This window comes from Harpia harpyja, chromosome 21, assembly GCF_026419915.1.
Source record: "Harpia harpyja isolate bHarHar1 chromosome 21, bHarHar1 primary haplotype, whole genome shotgun sequence".
NCBI classification, from domain to species: domain Eukaryota; kingdom Metazoa; phylum Chordata; class Aves; order Accipitriformes; family Accipitridae; genus Harpia; species Harpia harpyja.
The window spans coordinates 17,294,123-17,308,036 of record NC_068960.1 but is presented as its reverse complement, the minus strand read 5'-3'; the positions used below and the strand labels follow the sequence as shown (position 1 = coordinate 17,308,036).

The 13,914-nt window shown below is 44.7% G+C and overlaps 1 protein-coding gene across 3 annotated transcripts in view; it reads left to right on the top strand.

Annotated features, from left to right (window-relative positions):
- The first annotated feature begins 7,993 nt into the window (after nucleotides 1-7,993).
- The window catches only part of SLX4 (SLX4 structure-specific endonuclease subunit), a 32,992-nt gene continuing 27,071 nt past the window's right edge, over nucleotides 7,994-13,914 (top strand). For 2 of the 3 annotated variants that reach the window (XM_052773210.1, XM_052773208.1), the window contains exons 1-2: nucleotides 7,994-8,125; nucleotides 8,886-8,989. The gene's annotated coding sequence lies outside the window, so the exon portion shown is untranslated. Of the gene's footprint in view, nucleotides 8,126-8,290; nucleotides 8,366-8,885; nucleotides 8,990-13,914 lie in introns of those variants that run through there. The other variant, XM_052773209.1, reaches the window with a different exon arrangement.

The following is a 13,914-nucleotide window of genomic DNA, read 5'->3' as shown; positions in this document are numbered from 1 at the left end:
CAAGTCTTATGAGGAGAGGCTGAGGGAACTGGGGTTGTTTAGTCTGGAGAAAAGGAAGCTGAGGGGAGATCTTATCGCTCTCTACAACTGTCTGAAAGGAGGTTGTAGCAAGGTGGGGGTCAGTCTCTTCTCCCAAGTAACAAGCGATAGGACGAGAGGAAATGGCCTCAAGTTGTGCCAGGGGAGTTTTAGATTGGATATTAGGAAAAATTTCTTCACTGAAAGTGGTGTCAAGCATTGGAACAGGCTGCCCAGGGAAATGGTTGAGTCACCATCCCTGCAGGGATTTAAAAGACATGTAGACAATCGCGCTTAGGGACATCATTTAGTGGTGGACTTGGCAGTGCTAGGTTAACAGTTGGACTCAATGATCTTAAAGGTCTTTTCCAACCTAAACGATTCTGTGATTCTAGGGTAGCTGTAGCTCAGCTAGAGGCCACAGGTCTTGATCCAGCTTCTGGTAAGATACGGATGGCATCTTTTGATTACGGTGGGTTTCCTTGATCATGCAATAACAAAATACCCTTAAATTGTCCATCCTCAAAGATCAGAAGAGTAAGCCAGCATCTAAGCTGGTACAGGTAAACATGTAAGGCTTTATTCCTGGAAGTTGACAACATATGTGGAATTCAGCTATACGCTTTGGAGACTGGGCAGCATTCTTGTTTTCCAAGTAGATATAAGATCCTTTGCCATCAAAATTGACATTAATACGCAGGAAAAATTACTAGATGCTATACATGGATGCACAGAGCCTTGTAGGACACTTGAAAGGAGCAATACAATGTGGCCACTTCACAATACAGGGTGTTTCATGAACACAGGCTGAAGAAATTAAAACCTTTGGTGATTTTCTGATGCTAACAGTACAGCAGGTGAGTGCATTTACCTGCAAGCTGGTCACCTGGTGCTCACTGATAAAGTGCCTAAAAATAGCATGTGTTGATATAATGCCTGACCTGAAGCTGGATGCTAGTTTATAAAATTTGATGCAGTGAGAAGCAGAGCATGCTTACTATGGGACAGTCATGAACTGTCTGACACATCTTTAACCTCTGCAGTCCTGAGAATCCTTCGGGAATCCCAGCAGCCCTCGAGGTGCTAATTTTTTGCCATGAGAGATTTGTGACTAAAACATCAAATAAGATTTCTGTTACTGGAGTGCAAACCTACCCTTTGTCACTGAACCCATCAAACACAGTGAAAGGTGGCAATAGTCCTGGGAGCCTGTACACAGCAAGGAGCAGGAGCAGCAGGATCAGGAGGGTGTTTTGACCCAAATCTCACATACTTTGCATTGCTTCTTTGTCTGATGCTTTGTCTAAGCTGCATCGTTGTATGCACCAGCAGCCTCTGTCCGGGTGTCCCCTTTCAGACTCAGCTTTCCCTTTTATTTTGCAAAGACCTGCAGAGAGTGCTGGTGTATGAAGATTTTATGCATGGCTAACAGAACAGATCCTAGTGGAAAAGGGGGATGTATGGCATCATGTTGATGAACACAAACTGAAATGCTGATAGCAATACAGGCAAGTCGCTCGAAAGCTAGTCTGTAGGTGACTGTGTCTGAAAGGGCCTCCACAAGGAGTGCAACAGAGGCTCAGCGTAAAGGATGAGTTGTTTCAAAGGTGGTGGTAAAAGGGAAGCACGGGTAGCTAGTTAGAACCTGTTTTTTCACTTTCTGCACAACCTCAAAACATGCTGCGCAGCAGAGAAGGCTTGTGTGGATCTTGCATCAGAATTTCAGTGCTGTTTGTAGTGGTGAAGTCTTCCAGCTCCCATGCTCTTCCAGCTCCCATCCTCTCCACTCAGACACTAAATTACTTGTCCTCAGACGCATTGTATCCCTGAGCAGTTTCCGGCTTGTGCTCTTCCTGCAGCAAGAGTAGTGCCCCGTGATTTCTCTAGCATATTGAGGTGAACCAAGACTGTGCAACATGTGGGAATGGTGCTGTGAAGCGCCCAGCATGGGCTAGTTGTGTCCTTTACGTCTGCATTTGCTCTACCAGATTTCCCCATTTCCCCCTGGGATGGAATTAGGGATCTCCAACCTGGAAGAATCTCATGGAGTTTATTTGGTTTCCTGGCTGTAAGCAATGCTGAACCCTGCTTTGTGCAGAAAATTGATCTGTCGGGTTTGATTTTTACTGGGACCTTATTAACTGCTGCCTCTCTCTTTTACTTGTTGGTTGGTTGGTTGTTTTTGGGGGGGGGGGGGGGGGTGTTCATTTTTCTACAAGTTAAACTTTGTGTGCTGACAAACTGTTGGTGATAAACAGCATGGCCTTCTCTCCTGCTCTGCCCAGGCTCATCAGCTGTGGAGTCAAACCTATATCCTCCAGGGCAGAAGATGGAAAATATTTATAGGCAGTGAAATCCCGTTTCAAAGGACATTCCTGAGACCTCGTGCTTTTAAACTTGGACAGAGTCCCTCTCACGTCTGGCTCAGGACCTTGAAACTGGACTGGCCCATAAAGTAGTTCACTGGGCCAAATTGAGAACAGAGTTTTCTCTCGTCCAGACTTCCTGCTGAGACTATCGAGAGTGTCTTGGGTAGGCTCCAGGTCTATGATTTATGGACAAACCACAAGCCAGGAATCTGCAATCTAAGCTCCTTGAGCAGCAACTGTTTAAAACATTATGGGAAGAAATGGCCACTGTTTCCAAAAGAAGAAAACTTGGGAGCCATTAATAACGTTTAGCACTTCTGTAGTGCCTCACAATTGTTAATTAATCCTCCCATGCTCCTTGTGAAGTAAGTCAGAATTATTCTTACTGTACAGATAAGGTCTTCATGGAGCTTAAATAAATTTCCCTAAGAAATGTAGTGAATCTGAGTTCAGGACACAGCCCAGGACGCAAGAATCCCAGCACAAAGTGAAACAAACCTCCTCCAAGATCCAGAGGCATAAAGACAAGTACCTGCTGGGTTTGGATGAGGCAAACAACACAAATGTAACAGCAACTTCAAGAACATCTCTTCCTAATACCCTGTTCATTTGGAAATTCTTCCCAGGGCAGGTCTGGGTCTGCCCAGACCTAATCTGGTGAGATCGTGTGCTTTCCCAGTAACTCCTGGGTTCAAAAATTCCTGGGATTTCAGACAATACCTGGAACCTTGGCTGCTTACTGGAATTATCCTGTACAAAGTCCTTTCCAGCTGGTTGTCTCCCCTATTGCTTGGGAACAAGAGGATGGCATGCTAAAATCTATCTTGGTATCTTTCTCTGCCCAGAACAGCTCACCTCCTGATGCTTCTGGAGTGGGTTAAACACAGGGTTTCCTTTTCTTTCATCAGCAGGAAGCCTTCCTTCCAGGAAAAAAAGGTTATTTGTTGTCCCTCTGCTCTCAGAATCATCTTTCGTTTCTCCTTTACCTCCCCCTTTACACTTAACCTCCATCTTTTAGTGGCCGATGCTGTGCTTGCAACACAGTCCAGGCCAAGAGGGGAGTTCATCTGCCTGGACGGTCGTTTTCCCATTCTCACCCCTGACAGAAGGGTGCTCCTTGGTGCTGTCTCCCACTGTCAGTCCTGGAGCCCCTTCTAGCAAGAATTTTATCTCAAATCACAAGCCCCTTCCCATCGCACTCCTCCTGGAAACAGTCTGGAGTGTGAACAGGTGGGAATGGGTAAAAAAGTCTGGTCGAAATGGAATAGTTGGCAGGAGTACAAGGACCAAAGGCTTCTGTAAGTACTTAAATTTGTAAGGACTCCTGATTGTCTCATTGCTGTTAATCTATTTACAGCAGCAGGAAGGATGAAAAATGGGTGGAAGAAGCAGTTTCCTCCTCTCTTCAAATCTATAGGGCAAAAAGTATTGTAATGAATTGTCCATTGAATGTATCTGTCCAGCTTTATTCCAAATGTCAAGATACGATCTGCAAGGGATTTGGGGTCAGGTAATAGAAGTTAACAAAGCAGCAGTCTGTGAAGCCAAGCAAAGATTGGTTCTCCTTTTGCAGCCCAAGTAAACGAGGGGTTAAAGCCTGACCCAGAGGTAAATCAGTAAGTAAATCCTTCATGGAACTGTCCCACATTAAACCCCTAGAAACTCAGGAAGCCAGAGCTGTGCCAGGAGGCGGAGGGAGATTCAACTTGAGTTTTGTTTCACTATGTACCTCAGTCACTGGACTTGTGCTGTCTCAAGTGGTTTAGCAGACATTTTAAAAAACAAGTGTTCTAAGTTATCTTGCATTTTTCTTCAAGAAATCAAAGGATATGGATTTTTTTTAGTTGGGCACTGTATTTTTAATGTGTTTAGAGATTCTTAGCACGTTTAATGCCCTTACTGAATGATGGTGATTCTTCTTGGAAATTTTATTTCACTTCACCTCCCAGGAGAACAAGACAAATTTTGGTTTATAACAAGTTAATTAGACATGCACACTCTAACTCATGCTGTCTGATTTACTGAATGGAAACATGCATATTTTTCTGGCAGGCTTACAAGAGAACATGGATATGGTAGCATGCACTGTCCCAAAATTCACACTGTAGAGAAAAAACAAACAAAACAAACCTGCTCTTGAGGCAAATGCTGCATTGTTGCTTGTTTTGCCCTTTCAAGAGACTCAGTGCGCCGAGTATTGTGCTGAGCTCTGTCATCCAGCATGGCCAAAGTCCATGAGAAGGGCAGATTAACACGATAAATTAATGCAAACTCTAAATTTTACTCATTGGAATTGGCCCCCCGTGGCTGCTTCTCTGATCGCTGCTGACCTGGATTGAATTGATCTGTATCGAAAGCTTTACAAAGTTAATCTGGAGCTGCCAAAGAGCCACCAGCATTACAAGTCTTAACCCAGATCAGTGGATCTGCCCCTCAGACTGAGCAGAGATAACAAAGTGAAACACAAACTTGGAGAAATGCTGACTGTAGCATACTGGGGATAAATGTGTATATGTATATATAATACATAATGTGTATGTTCATAGCTAGATAAACAGATTTACATATTTCATATAAATACCATTGCACAGTGAATTCAAGCGCAGTTACTTTAAAAACATTTTAGTATTGGCAATAGTGCCCACAAGTTCCATAATTGTCGTTTTCTGCAAAGACTGCTCAAAACCAAAGTGTGATAGTAAATATCCTGTCTTTCGCAATGTATATCCGAAGTGTTGCTATTTCAGGGACCTGCCTGCATCTATACAGTTGTAATTCATGGGAGAGTACCACTAGCATGCATTAAATTAAGCCAAGATTTTCATGCTAGAGTCTAAGGCACTGGGGCCCTAGGCCATCTCTGATCCAGACCAGTTCCCTGGTGGGGAGAAAAAATGAATTATTAAAAAATTGCTAGCAGAAGTCCGGTAGGTCTACATAGGGAATCCGATAGCCTGCCTCTGGTCAGCTGCCTGATTCTGGGAGAGCTGCTTCTCCTCTCTACACCTGTAGTTGCAGCTGCGTCTTCTAGCTGATGTTGGGTGCAAATAGTGAATAGAGCCTGTTGCAGCAACCACGTCCTTGTTGCCTTTAGGAATGGTTAGAGGCCTTGAAATGTCCTGTGAAGTAGATAGATAGATACCAGATTGGTAGCCAGTATGCACTGTTAAAAGTCAGTGCTTTTGGACCCATCTGTGTTGGAAATACCGCAGTTCTTCTGGCTCTTTTCAATGCAGACTTTTAAAAGGCTACATTTGCACACATCAACAAGGCCCGGGGTGTTTGCGCACCTCACGTTGAGCACAGTAAGCTTTAAAGGATTCAAGTGGTGGAAAAGCAGATGCTTGTGCATGTTATGTGTTTCACGTTTCTCAGGGGCCCTTTTTGCTGGTATCTCAGCACTTTTGGAACAGAAAATTGCGTTTGACTACCTGAAATGCAGAAGAGCTGGAGGCTGCAGTGTTGCCTGGCAGCCGTGATGTGCAGGCTGGTCTGGCTGAAGATGCCTGTGTTTGCCGTGTTCAGTGTCGCTTCGAACGCCAGTGGGCAGTTTCCCTGACTGCAGGTGTGTAACGGGTTTGCAGGCCCACCAGCACCTTGTGGAGATGTCCCTCCAGGTCCTCCCAGTTATTCTTTTAAATATTTGGTGCTTTTGAATTCAGTTTGCGTGTACGGTGTTGTGCAAGAAAATGTTACTGTGACTTGGCTTAGCCGTCCTTGTGGAACCAATGCGGTGTCTCAGCACATCATAACCAGAGTATTTTTCAGTACGTTTGTGCAATGTGCGCTTGCAAGTTCTTGCAGGATTTTCTTCAGAGTGCTTCTAATTCCCATAAGTGTAGCAGCTTGAGAAAGAACTTGAATAAACTAGCAGAAGTGTTGAAAGACACAAACCAAAGGATTTCTTCATATCAGTTTTGGGTTCTCATACTGACATGGGCACATTGCATCTCCTGGGGAGATTCGCTGCAGAAAATACACCCGACGGTCCTGCCAAAATAACCAGGAGCACCAATTCTTTGCTTAAAATTCAAGGGTTTCCAGCTAAAATGGTTTGAATTTAGCATGAGTTAAAAATTAAATTGCTTTGCTAGAAGTGAAGAAGCATGGTGGCTCAGGAGCTTGTTCCATTTTAAAAGTTGTAGTTAATTTTTTTTCTATAAGCTTTCCAAACAGGCAGTGCTATGACAGTGTCGGTTTCTTTTGGTGATGTCAAATTATGGTTCAAGATATAATTATGGAAAAATAAATGTTATGTGTAAAGGAGCCATTGTATTGCTCACAATTAGCAGCAGTGCTCTGTATTTGTTAGTAAAGTGCCCACCCTGATGTTTTTGAAGCAAACAGGAATGTCAGCCCCAGCGTGTTCTGTGTGCCGCTAAACCTCTTCCCTCTGCCTCTGGGCCTGTTAAGAAGTGTTACCCAGGAGTGATTTTGGTTCTTGCTGCATGCATACCAAGCGTTGAGAAAGAAATCCTGATTTCAACACAAAATATGCATTCAAAACACAAATCCAGTGTACGAATCCCCCACCCACCCACTGCATCTCTGGTGGTTTTATACCTGCAGACCTTTGGCCACAATTAACTATTCATTTGGAGGAAATGATTGTTGATCCCGACTCCAAGTTATTATTTGGTATGAGCTCTCTGAGCCTGAACTGAATGTAGTGGAAAAATGGCATCCATTTTCCTGTTCAACTCCAGGTAGTAAGAAGTATGAAATAAAAAGGCAATGTTCTTTCTTTTGACAGATAAGCTTGGGAAAAGCTTGAGCTATGCAACTGCTCACCATGAAATTTCAGTACTTCCATTAATTTCCATGTGAGCAGCACAGCATTCATTATAAGCCCAAAGCATTACAATTATAACGGGCTTTAGCTGCAGCTCAGCAGCAGCCTGGGAACGCGTACCTTAGGTTTTAGATGTGAAGACGAGTGACTTTAAATGATAGTTCCATGCTCATGAACAGGCAGTAGGTATTTCTCTCCCTATTTACAATTCGCATTTTTCTACATATGAGTATTTCGACAGATTCGAATTCCTCAAAAACATTAATAAGCAATGCTATGCTCTACGCTTTCCTCTTTCGGTGGTATTTTTTCCGGACTAGCTGTGCACCGAAGTTACATCAGAGCCGAGGCCCTAACCAATCGCTCCAGCATTTTACGTTCCCCCGGGCCGGGGCCGGGCTCGGCTGAGGCCCTGAGGCGCTGCCAGGCGGCGGGAGGCGGCCGGGTCGGCCGCCGCTTTCCCCTGGAGCACGGCCGCCCCCGGTGGCGGCCGGACCGCCCGCCTCACGCCGGATTCGCCTCAGGAGGCGCCGCCCAGCGCCGCTGCCTGCCTGGGGGGAGGCTCCCACCCGTTCTCCCGGGGCCAGGAGCGGGGAGACCGCCGGGTCGCCTTCGTTCCCCGCTGACACGACCAGCCGCGACCGGCGGGCCCTGCTGAGGGGACAACCCGAACGGGGACCGGGCGGGGGGGTGGGGGGCATCGCCATAGCAACCAGTGGCGGGAAGCCCGTGCGCCTGCGCGGGGAGGGCGCGGTCCTCGCCGCGCGCGCATGCGCGGGCCCTGCCGGCGGGACGCTGACTAGGGCCCCGCGCATGCGCGCCGCGGGCCGTTGCGGGGCGAGGGAGACGGTTGGCGCCTCGCGCATGCGCTCCGGCTGGGCATCGGGGCTCCCCGCCGCGGCGGCGGGGCGCGAGGAGCGGCGGGAGCCCGTGCCGCGGCGGAGAGGTCAGCGGCAGGCCGGGCCGGGCCGGGCCGGGGCGGCGGGCCGAGCGGGGCGGGGCGGCCCTCTCACAGCGGCGGCCCTGCGAGCCGCCCCGCTGTGGCGGAGGCGGGCGGCGTGACGTCATGACGCCGGCGCCATCCGCGCGGCGCCACCTGCTGGCGGGGGGGCGGTGGTGTCGAACCCGGGGGTTGGCGTCACCGCCCAGGGTGCGACGTCATCCGCGTGAGGATGCGACGTCAGTGGTAGGACGTCATTCCCCCTGAGGAGCGGGAGGAGGGTCCCTCGTGTGGACGGGGTGCGGCTCAGGGGCTGGCGGGCCTGCCTGGCCCTGCTGGGGCGCGGAGCCTGAGGGGAGCTCAGGCCTTCGCCCTCAGGGGCCCGTCGCAGTTACAGCTGGGAACAGAAACCTTGAGGCACCTCCGAGCGTGGCCTTGAAGCCCTGACGTGTTTGTTAGGGGACCTCAGGTTGGGTTCGGGTGGGCAGCTGATTGCTGTGCTAAAACTCCATCCTTGATGTTAAAATGGCATCAAAAGTAAAAATTAGGTGATAAAGCAAAGGCGAAGTTGTTCTGTGGAAGGCCTGATTATGAGGCTGGCTGAGTTTAAGCAGCGTTGACAGCTAGGAAGATTCATTAAAAACTTTGTTCAATGCGTCCAGCCTCAAAGCAGACTCCTTTCAAGCAATGTCATCAGGGAAAGCAATTCTGAGGAGTTTGTCAGCTGCTGCATAAAGCAAAGTGGAATTTTATTTTTCTTTTCCAGACTCAGGGGCACAAGGAGCAGCGTATGAGCCTGCCTTGAGGGGAAGCAGTGGGTGTCGGCCGTTTTACTGACAGTGCTTTGTCCCTGATCCTGCAGGTACACAGGTGCTTCTTTTAACCCTGGTCTTTTTAAATAAAGTCGAAATTATGCATTTGCTGGGCAAAAACATACTATTTGTACTAAAATAGCTTGACTCTAGTAAAGCCCAAAGACGGTAACATTGGCTGATGCTCAGTCTGTTGGCTCCTGTATAAACTCTCAAAAATCACAGGCTGGGTACAGTCCATGTTTTGACTACAAAAAAAGACCCTTGTGTGGTTGGCTTTCGTATCTACTTAAAATCGTATTCTTCTCCCTCCTGGTCCCTCCTCTCCCCTTTGATTTTGCTGTTTGGATTAAAACAGTTTTCTGGATAGCCAGAAGTGATTGTATTGCTTTACACTGTACAGATGTGTCAGAGGCAGACTGGAAACAGAAACAGAAAGAATTTTTATCATAAGCTTTAGATTTGGGAGAAAATGGACCTCAAGTTCTTTTGAGCATTTGCTTTTCCCACTGGGTCAATTTTCATTACATGTTTTTTCCAAAGAAACTGTCAAATGGTAGAAAATAGCAATTTAAACAGGATGTTTGACACATTATTGTACGCTAGTGAAACTCAAACTGTGCTTCAGGGTCCTCAGTTATATGCAAGGCCTTTGTCCAGAGTTTCTAGAAAGAATTTTCCTGGAAGCTAAACACAGAGGAATTGACATCCTTGTCTGAGAGCTGACCTCTTGCTGTTATTGTAGCAGTCTGTGGAAGACACATATTTATGCATCCTTGAGATCATTGGTATGATACCAGAGTTTCCCAGAGCATTCTCATCAAGTCTGTAGGTAATGATATATTTGGATATTGAGAAGGTGAAGGAACTAAATTAATGAAAGGAGAAGATATTTTAATAGGAAGAAATGTAAAAATGTATTTTCTGAACAGTAAGCCGAGCTTGTTTATGATAGACACTGGAGTACAGAGAACAGATATGGTAGCATGGAAACATCATAAAGCAACATATCCACAAAGTAGTATGTTGTGTATTTTACTGTAGCTCTTATATGTGATTTTAGCTGAGAAGAGAGCAAGTTATTCATTGTTATAAATTAACAAAATGTTAGTGTAAAAGATACATTATTAGATCACCTGTAGCAAACCGTGATGAGTTTGGTCACCTTTTCAAAGCAAGCATCATTCTATTTTAGAGAATGTGGGGAAATCAAGATACTGTGTTAAATTTCATTTTATATTTGGCTTTTGTGATGATAAGCTTCAACATAATCACAAATCAGAAGATAGACTTTTGGGGAAAAAATAGTATCAGTAGAACTTACATTGGTTTAAGTGAATGTGCCCCTTAGGATAACATTGTCTTCTTGGAAAGAAATGGCTTGAATGTTTAACATTGCAGTGTTCTTACTTCTCTTTATATTCACTTCTTCATTAATTATTCAGTTGACTTTCTTGCCGTCCATAACCCTGATTGCTCCGCTCTTGATCTACAAAATGATAGAATTGTTTGACGTGGCCAAAATTCTCTGTGTTGGAGTGGAGTCAGACACCCGGGGTGAGGTCACATTGTGGTCAATTTGGAGGAATGGTGGGCTAGGTAAGGCTTCATACTGGGTACTGAAGAGGCAGTTTGAAACAGCACCTTTCCTAAGCTGTATGCCTCTAGTGCCGTATGACCTATGGGCAATGCAGCCTCTTGTGAATGAATCGTGCTGTAGGTTCTCTGTAGCAATTTCACCACAGTTTTCACTAGTACCAACTACAAAGGAAATAAAACCTTTTTACTGTTACAGCATATGTATCCATATGGCCGCAGACTCATCTAGGGGCCTGCCAATGTTCTGATTATCTGTCTGGACTCCTAACTCCTTTGTACTTGTTGCTTCCCAGGATAGATTTACCTATCCTGTACGTATGGCCTTGTCCCAAAACAGGAACTTTGTATTGAGATTTGTGCTAGTTTACCAAGTGGTCTGCATTGGTCTGCCTCTCTGTCATCAACACTATCTAACAGTTCCTTTCTCTGCATCATCAGACAGCTTCATCAATGGTGGTTTATGTCTCTCCTAACTCACTTCCTTAGTCTAAATAATAGAAAAATAAGATAGGCATAGAGTTAATCTCTGTGGGATGGTACTAGGAACATATGTGCTCAGTGACTGCTGTTTGCAGTTGCATTTTGAAACCTATCTAGCTACATTTTAATAATTTTAAATGTATTATATTGATTTTGCATGATTCTAATTAATCATTTTGTCCCTTGATACTTCTTTAATGGTTTACAAAAGACTTACGCTTCTGTTAACACGCAGAGGTCTCATTAAAAAGGTATTAGCTTAACGTAGGAGATCTTGGTTTTCATAAAACTGTGTTTATTGATATTAATTTCATTATCCATCTTCATTCATCAATTCCCATACAAGCCATTTCTTTAACGGCCTGGCGGTGATCTCAGTCTGAAAGATGGGTGTTTACTTCCCTAATTGTCCTTTTTGAAAAATCACAGTGACTTCTACTTGCAAATGATCTGATTCTGTTGACAGAAATATCTTCAATAGCTGCTGTTCAGTACGCTTTGGATTACTGTTAGAATAGGCTACTTTCATCAACATCGTGGGATGGATATTATAGGCATATTTCGTATTCTCAGTATTAACAGTTCTACAGTTTGTTTTATAATGATCTAGTGGCCTTGGTAGGTTCTTCTTTTTGGTTTGATGTACACCAAAAAGACCTTTATGAAAGTCCTTAACTTTTCTGACCAGAAAACTAATCTTATGTAATTTTACCTCCTTCTCGTTTTAATACAATTCATTGTTTATATTCACTGCTATCCAATTCCCTTACCATGATGTTATTTTACATATTTGTTTTTATTATTACTCTGATTACTTTTCTTTCTCTTAAAACCAAGTTAGGTTTTAATAAGTATTGTTCTCTTTATTGATTTTTGGGGCCTCTGCTGAAATGGTTTTATTCAGTCCTTAATTCTCAATTGTATTTTTCTGTTTAAATTAATAATTTTTTGTTGCTTTCAGTCAAATCAAATAAGCATTTTTGAAACACCAGCTGCATGTATTTCTGATTTGTATGCTACTGTGTTTGCATACAAGCCATGAGCATTTGCACCTGAGCAACCGTTAGCTTTTATTTTTATATTCACTTCCCCTTTATCCTTCCAGAGGAGGTAAAAAGTAAAAATTTTCTATTTCAGTGAAGTGCTTTTTAAAGTAAGGTTAGTTTCTACAGCATTTGAAAGGTAGAGGTACGTTTTGTCACGTAAGTAGTGATTTAAAATTCACATCTGGAATGTGATAGATTTTTTTACTGGCTATGAAGTGCTTTGCCATACATACAAGGTACTAGCAGGGGGAGGTGTAGTCTTGAAAAGAAATGTGAGTGTGGTACTCTGGTGGGATATCAGTAATAGAAGTGGATGATGTCACATAGACATTGATACTGGTCATTGCTAAGATTGCTCATTAGAATCTGATTATGATTTTCCTAGCTATCGTTTCCTTGCTTATATAGGCTTGAGTTAATTTGTAATTTCCTATTTTCCACATCTGGTTTTGTTATCCTTTTCTGGCACAGGAAAGCTGGCAGAGACCAGGACAAGAGGGTTGGTACCTGACTTTGAATTCCTGTTCTGCACTTACATTTGTTCTCTCCTCACAGAACAAGTGCTGCTGTCCTCAGTGTTAATTTATTTGCACTTCTACAAACACAGAGACCGTGCACTGTACACATCTAGTGTTGTGTCCTTGTAGAGTAGTGATGGTGATAAAGGTATCGGTTAGTGCAGGAACCTGGTGAGAAAAGGTGCTAGCGAAGAGAGTCTCTAAAAGTATGGAGGATAATATGCTCTTTCAGAAGTTACACTGTTGACATGTAGGTTCATCTCTATCAGGAACCCGTAGGAAGATTTTTTTGTTACAGGATTTGGTCTGGAAGAATCCCTACGGACCACCTTCTGGTGTGGTTTCCAGAACAAACACTACAGAAATTCTTTCCCTGTGCAGTATTTGGGCTGGCTTGACTGAAGGTTTTGCTACCAACCTTCAGATGTTCAGGCCACAGCTTTCACGGAAAGAGAAGGGGAGGGGGCGATAAAACTTTCAGTGCCAACGCAACAGGGTGCATCCCATCATCCTGTCTGCTGTCAACACTCTGTAATTAGCAGCCTAGGTTCATACAGGCCATGGCAATTAACTCATTTCTGAAGATGGAGGTGATATCAGTCACTTTGTTCCCATTCTTTGACTTTCCTTTAAGTTCTGGCCAGCCTTACAGGACTGTCAGGACCACTCCTATGTTGATCTTGCTGGTGGAGGAAGTGGGAGAAGGTGCTCCTGCCGAGAAAGGTGCCACCCTTCCTGCAGCAACCCACTCTGCCTGGCACGCAAACGCAGCCTCACTCCATGTGGAGACGGGTGCTGCAGACTCAGCATCGTGTCTTCCTACACCCAGTTAGGAATGCAGTCACCTCTTAGGCTGTTTCACTGGTGGAGATGGGGGGAGAGGATCTGTCTGCAGAATGGGGTAATTTGTACTTTCACCACAAGGAAATGGTACGTAAGGAAAAAAAATTCAGGTTACTTTTTGCCTCACTTTCTAGTGTTAAATAATCCCACTTCCCCTAGTATTTCTTGTGAAACCCAGGAAATTGCTCCCAAGGTAGCATGGCACCTTCCTTTTTTGAAGGTATAGAGCCAGGCTTTCTTCAAAGATGAGTAACTACTGAAGCAGCACTGCGGGGGTTGAGAGGGGAGAAGGTATCTGCTGGGTACAAGTTGTTGAGGCCTACCTAGCACTCATGTAAGCTTTCTAGCCATAATGATGACATGTTCTTGGAGACTGAAATGGCAGGACAATTGTTCCTGGAACAAATAGACAGTTTAAAGCAGCAAGTGAGCAGGCCCAGATACTGTATATTTGAGAGCTCAGAAGAGATAGTGTCAAGTGGTTGGACTGCTGGTAG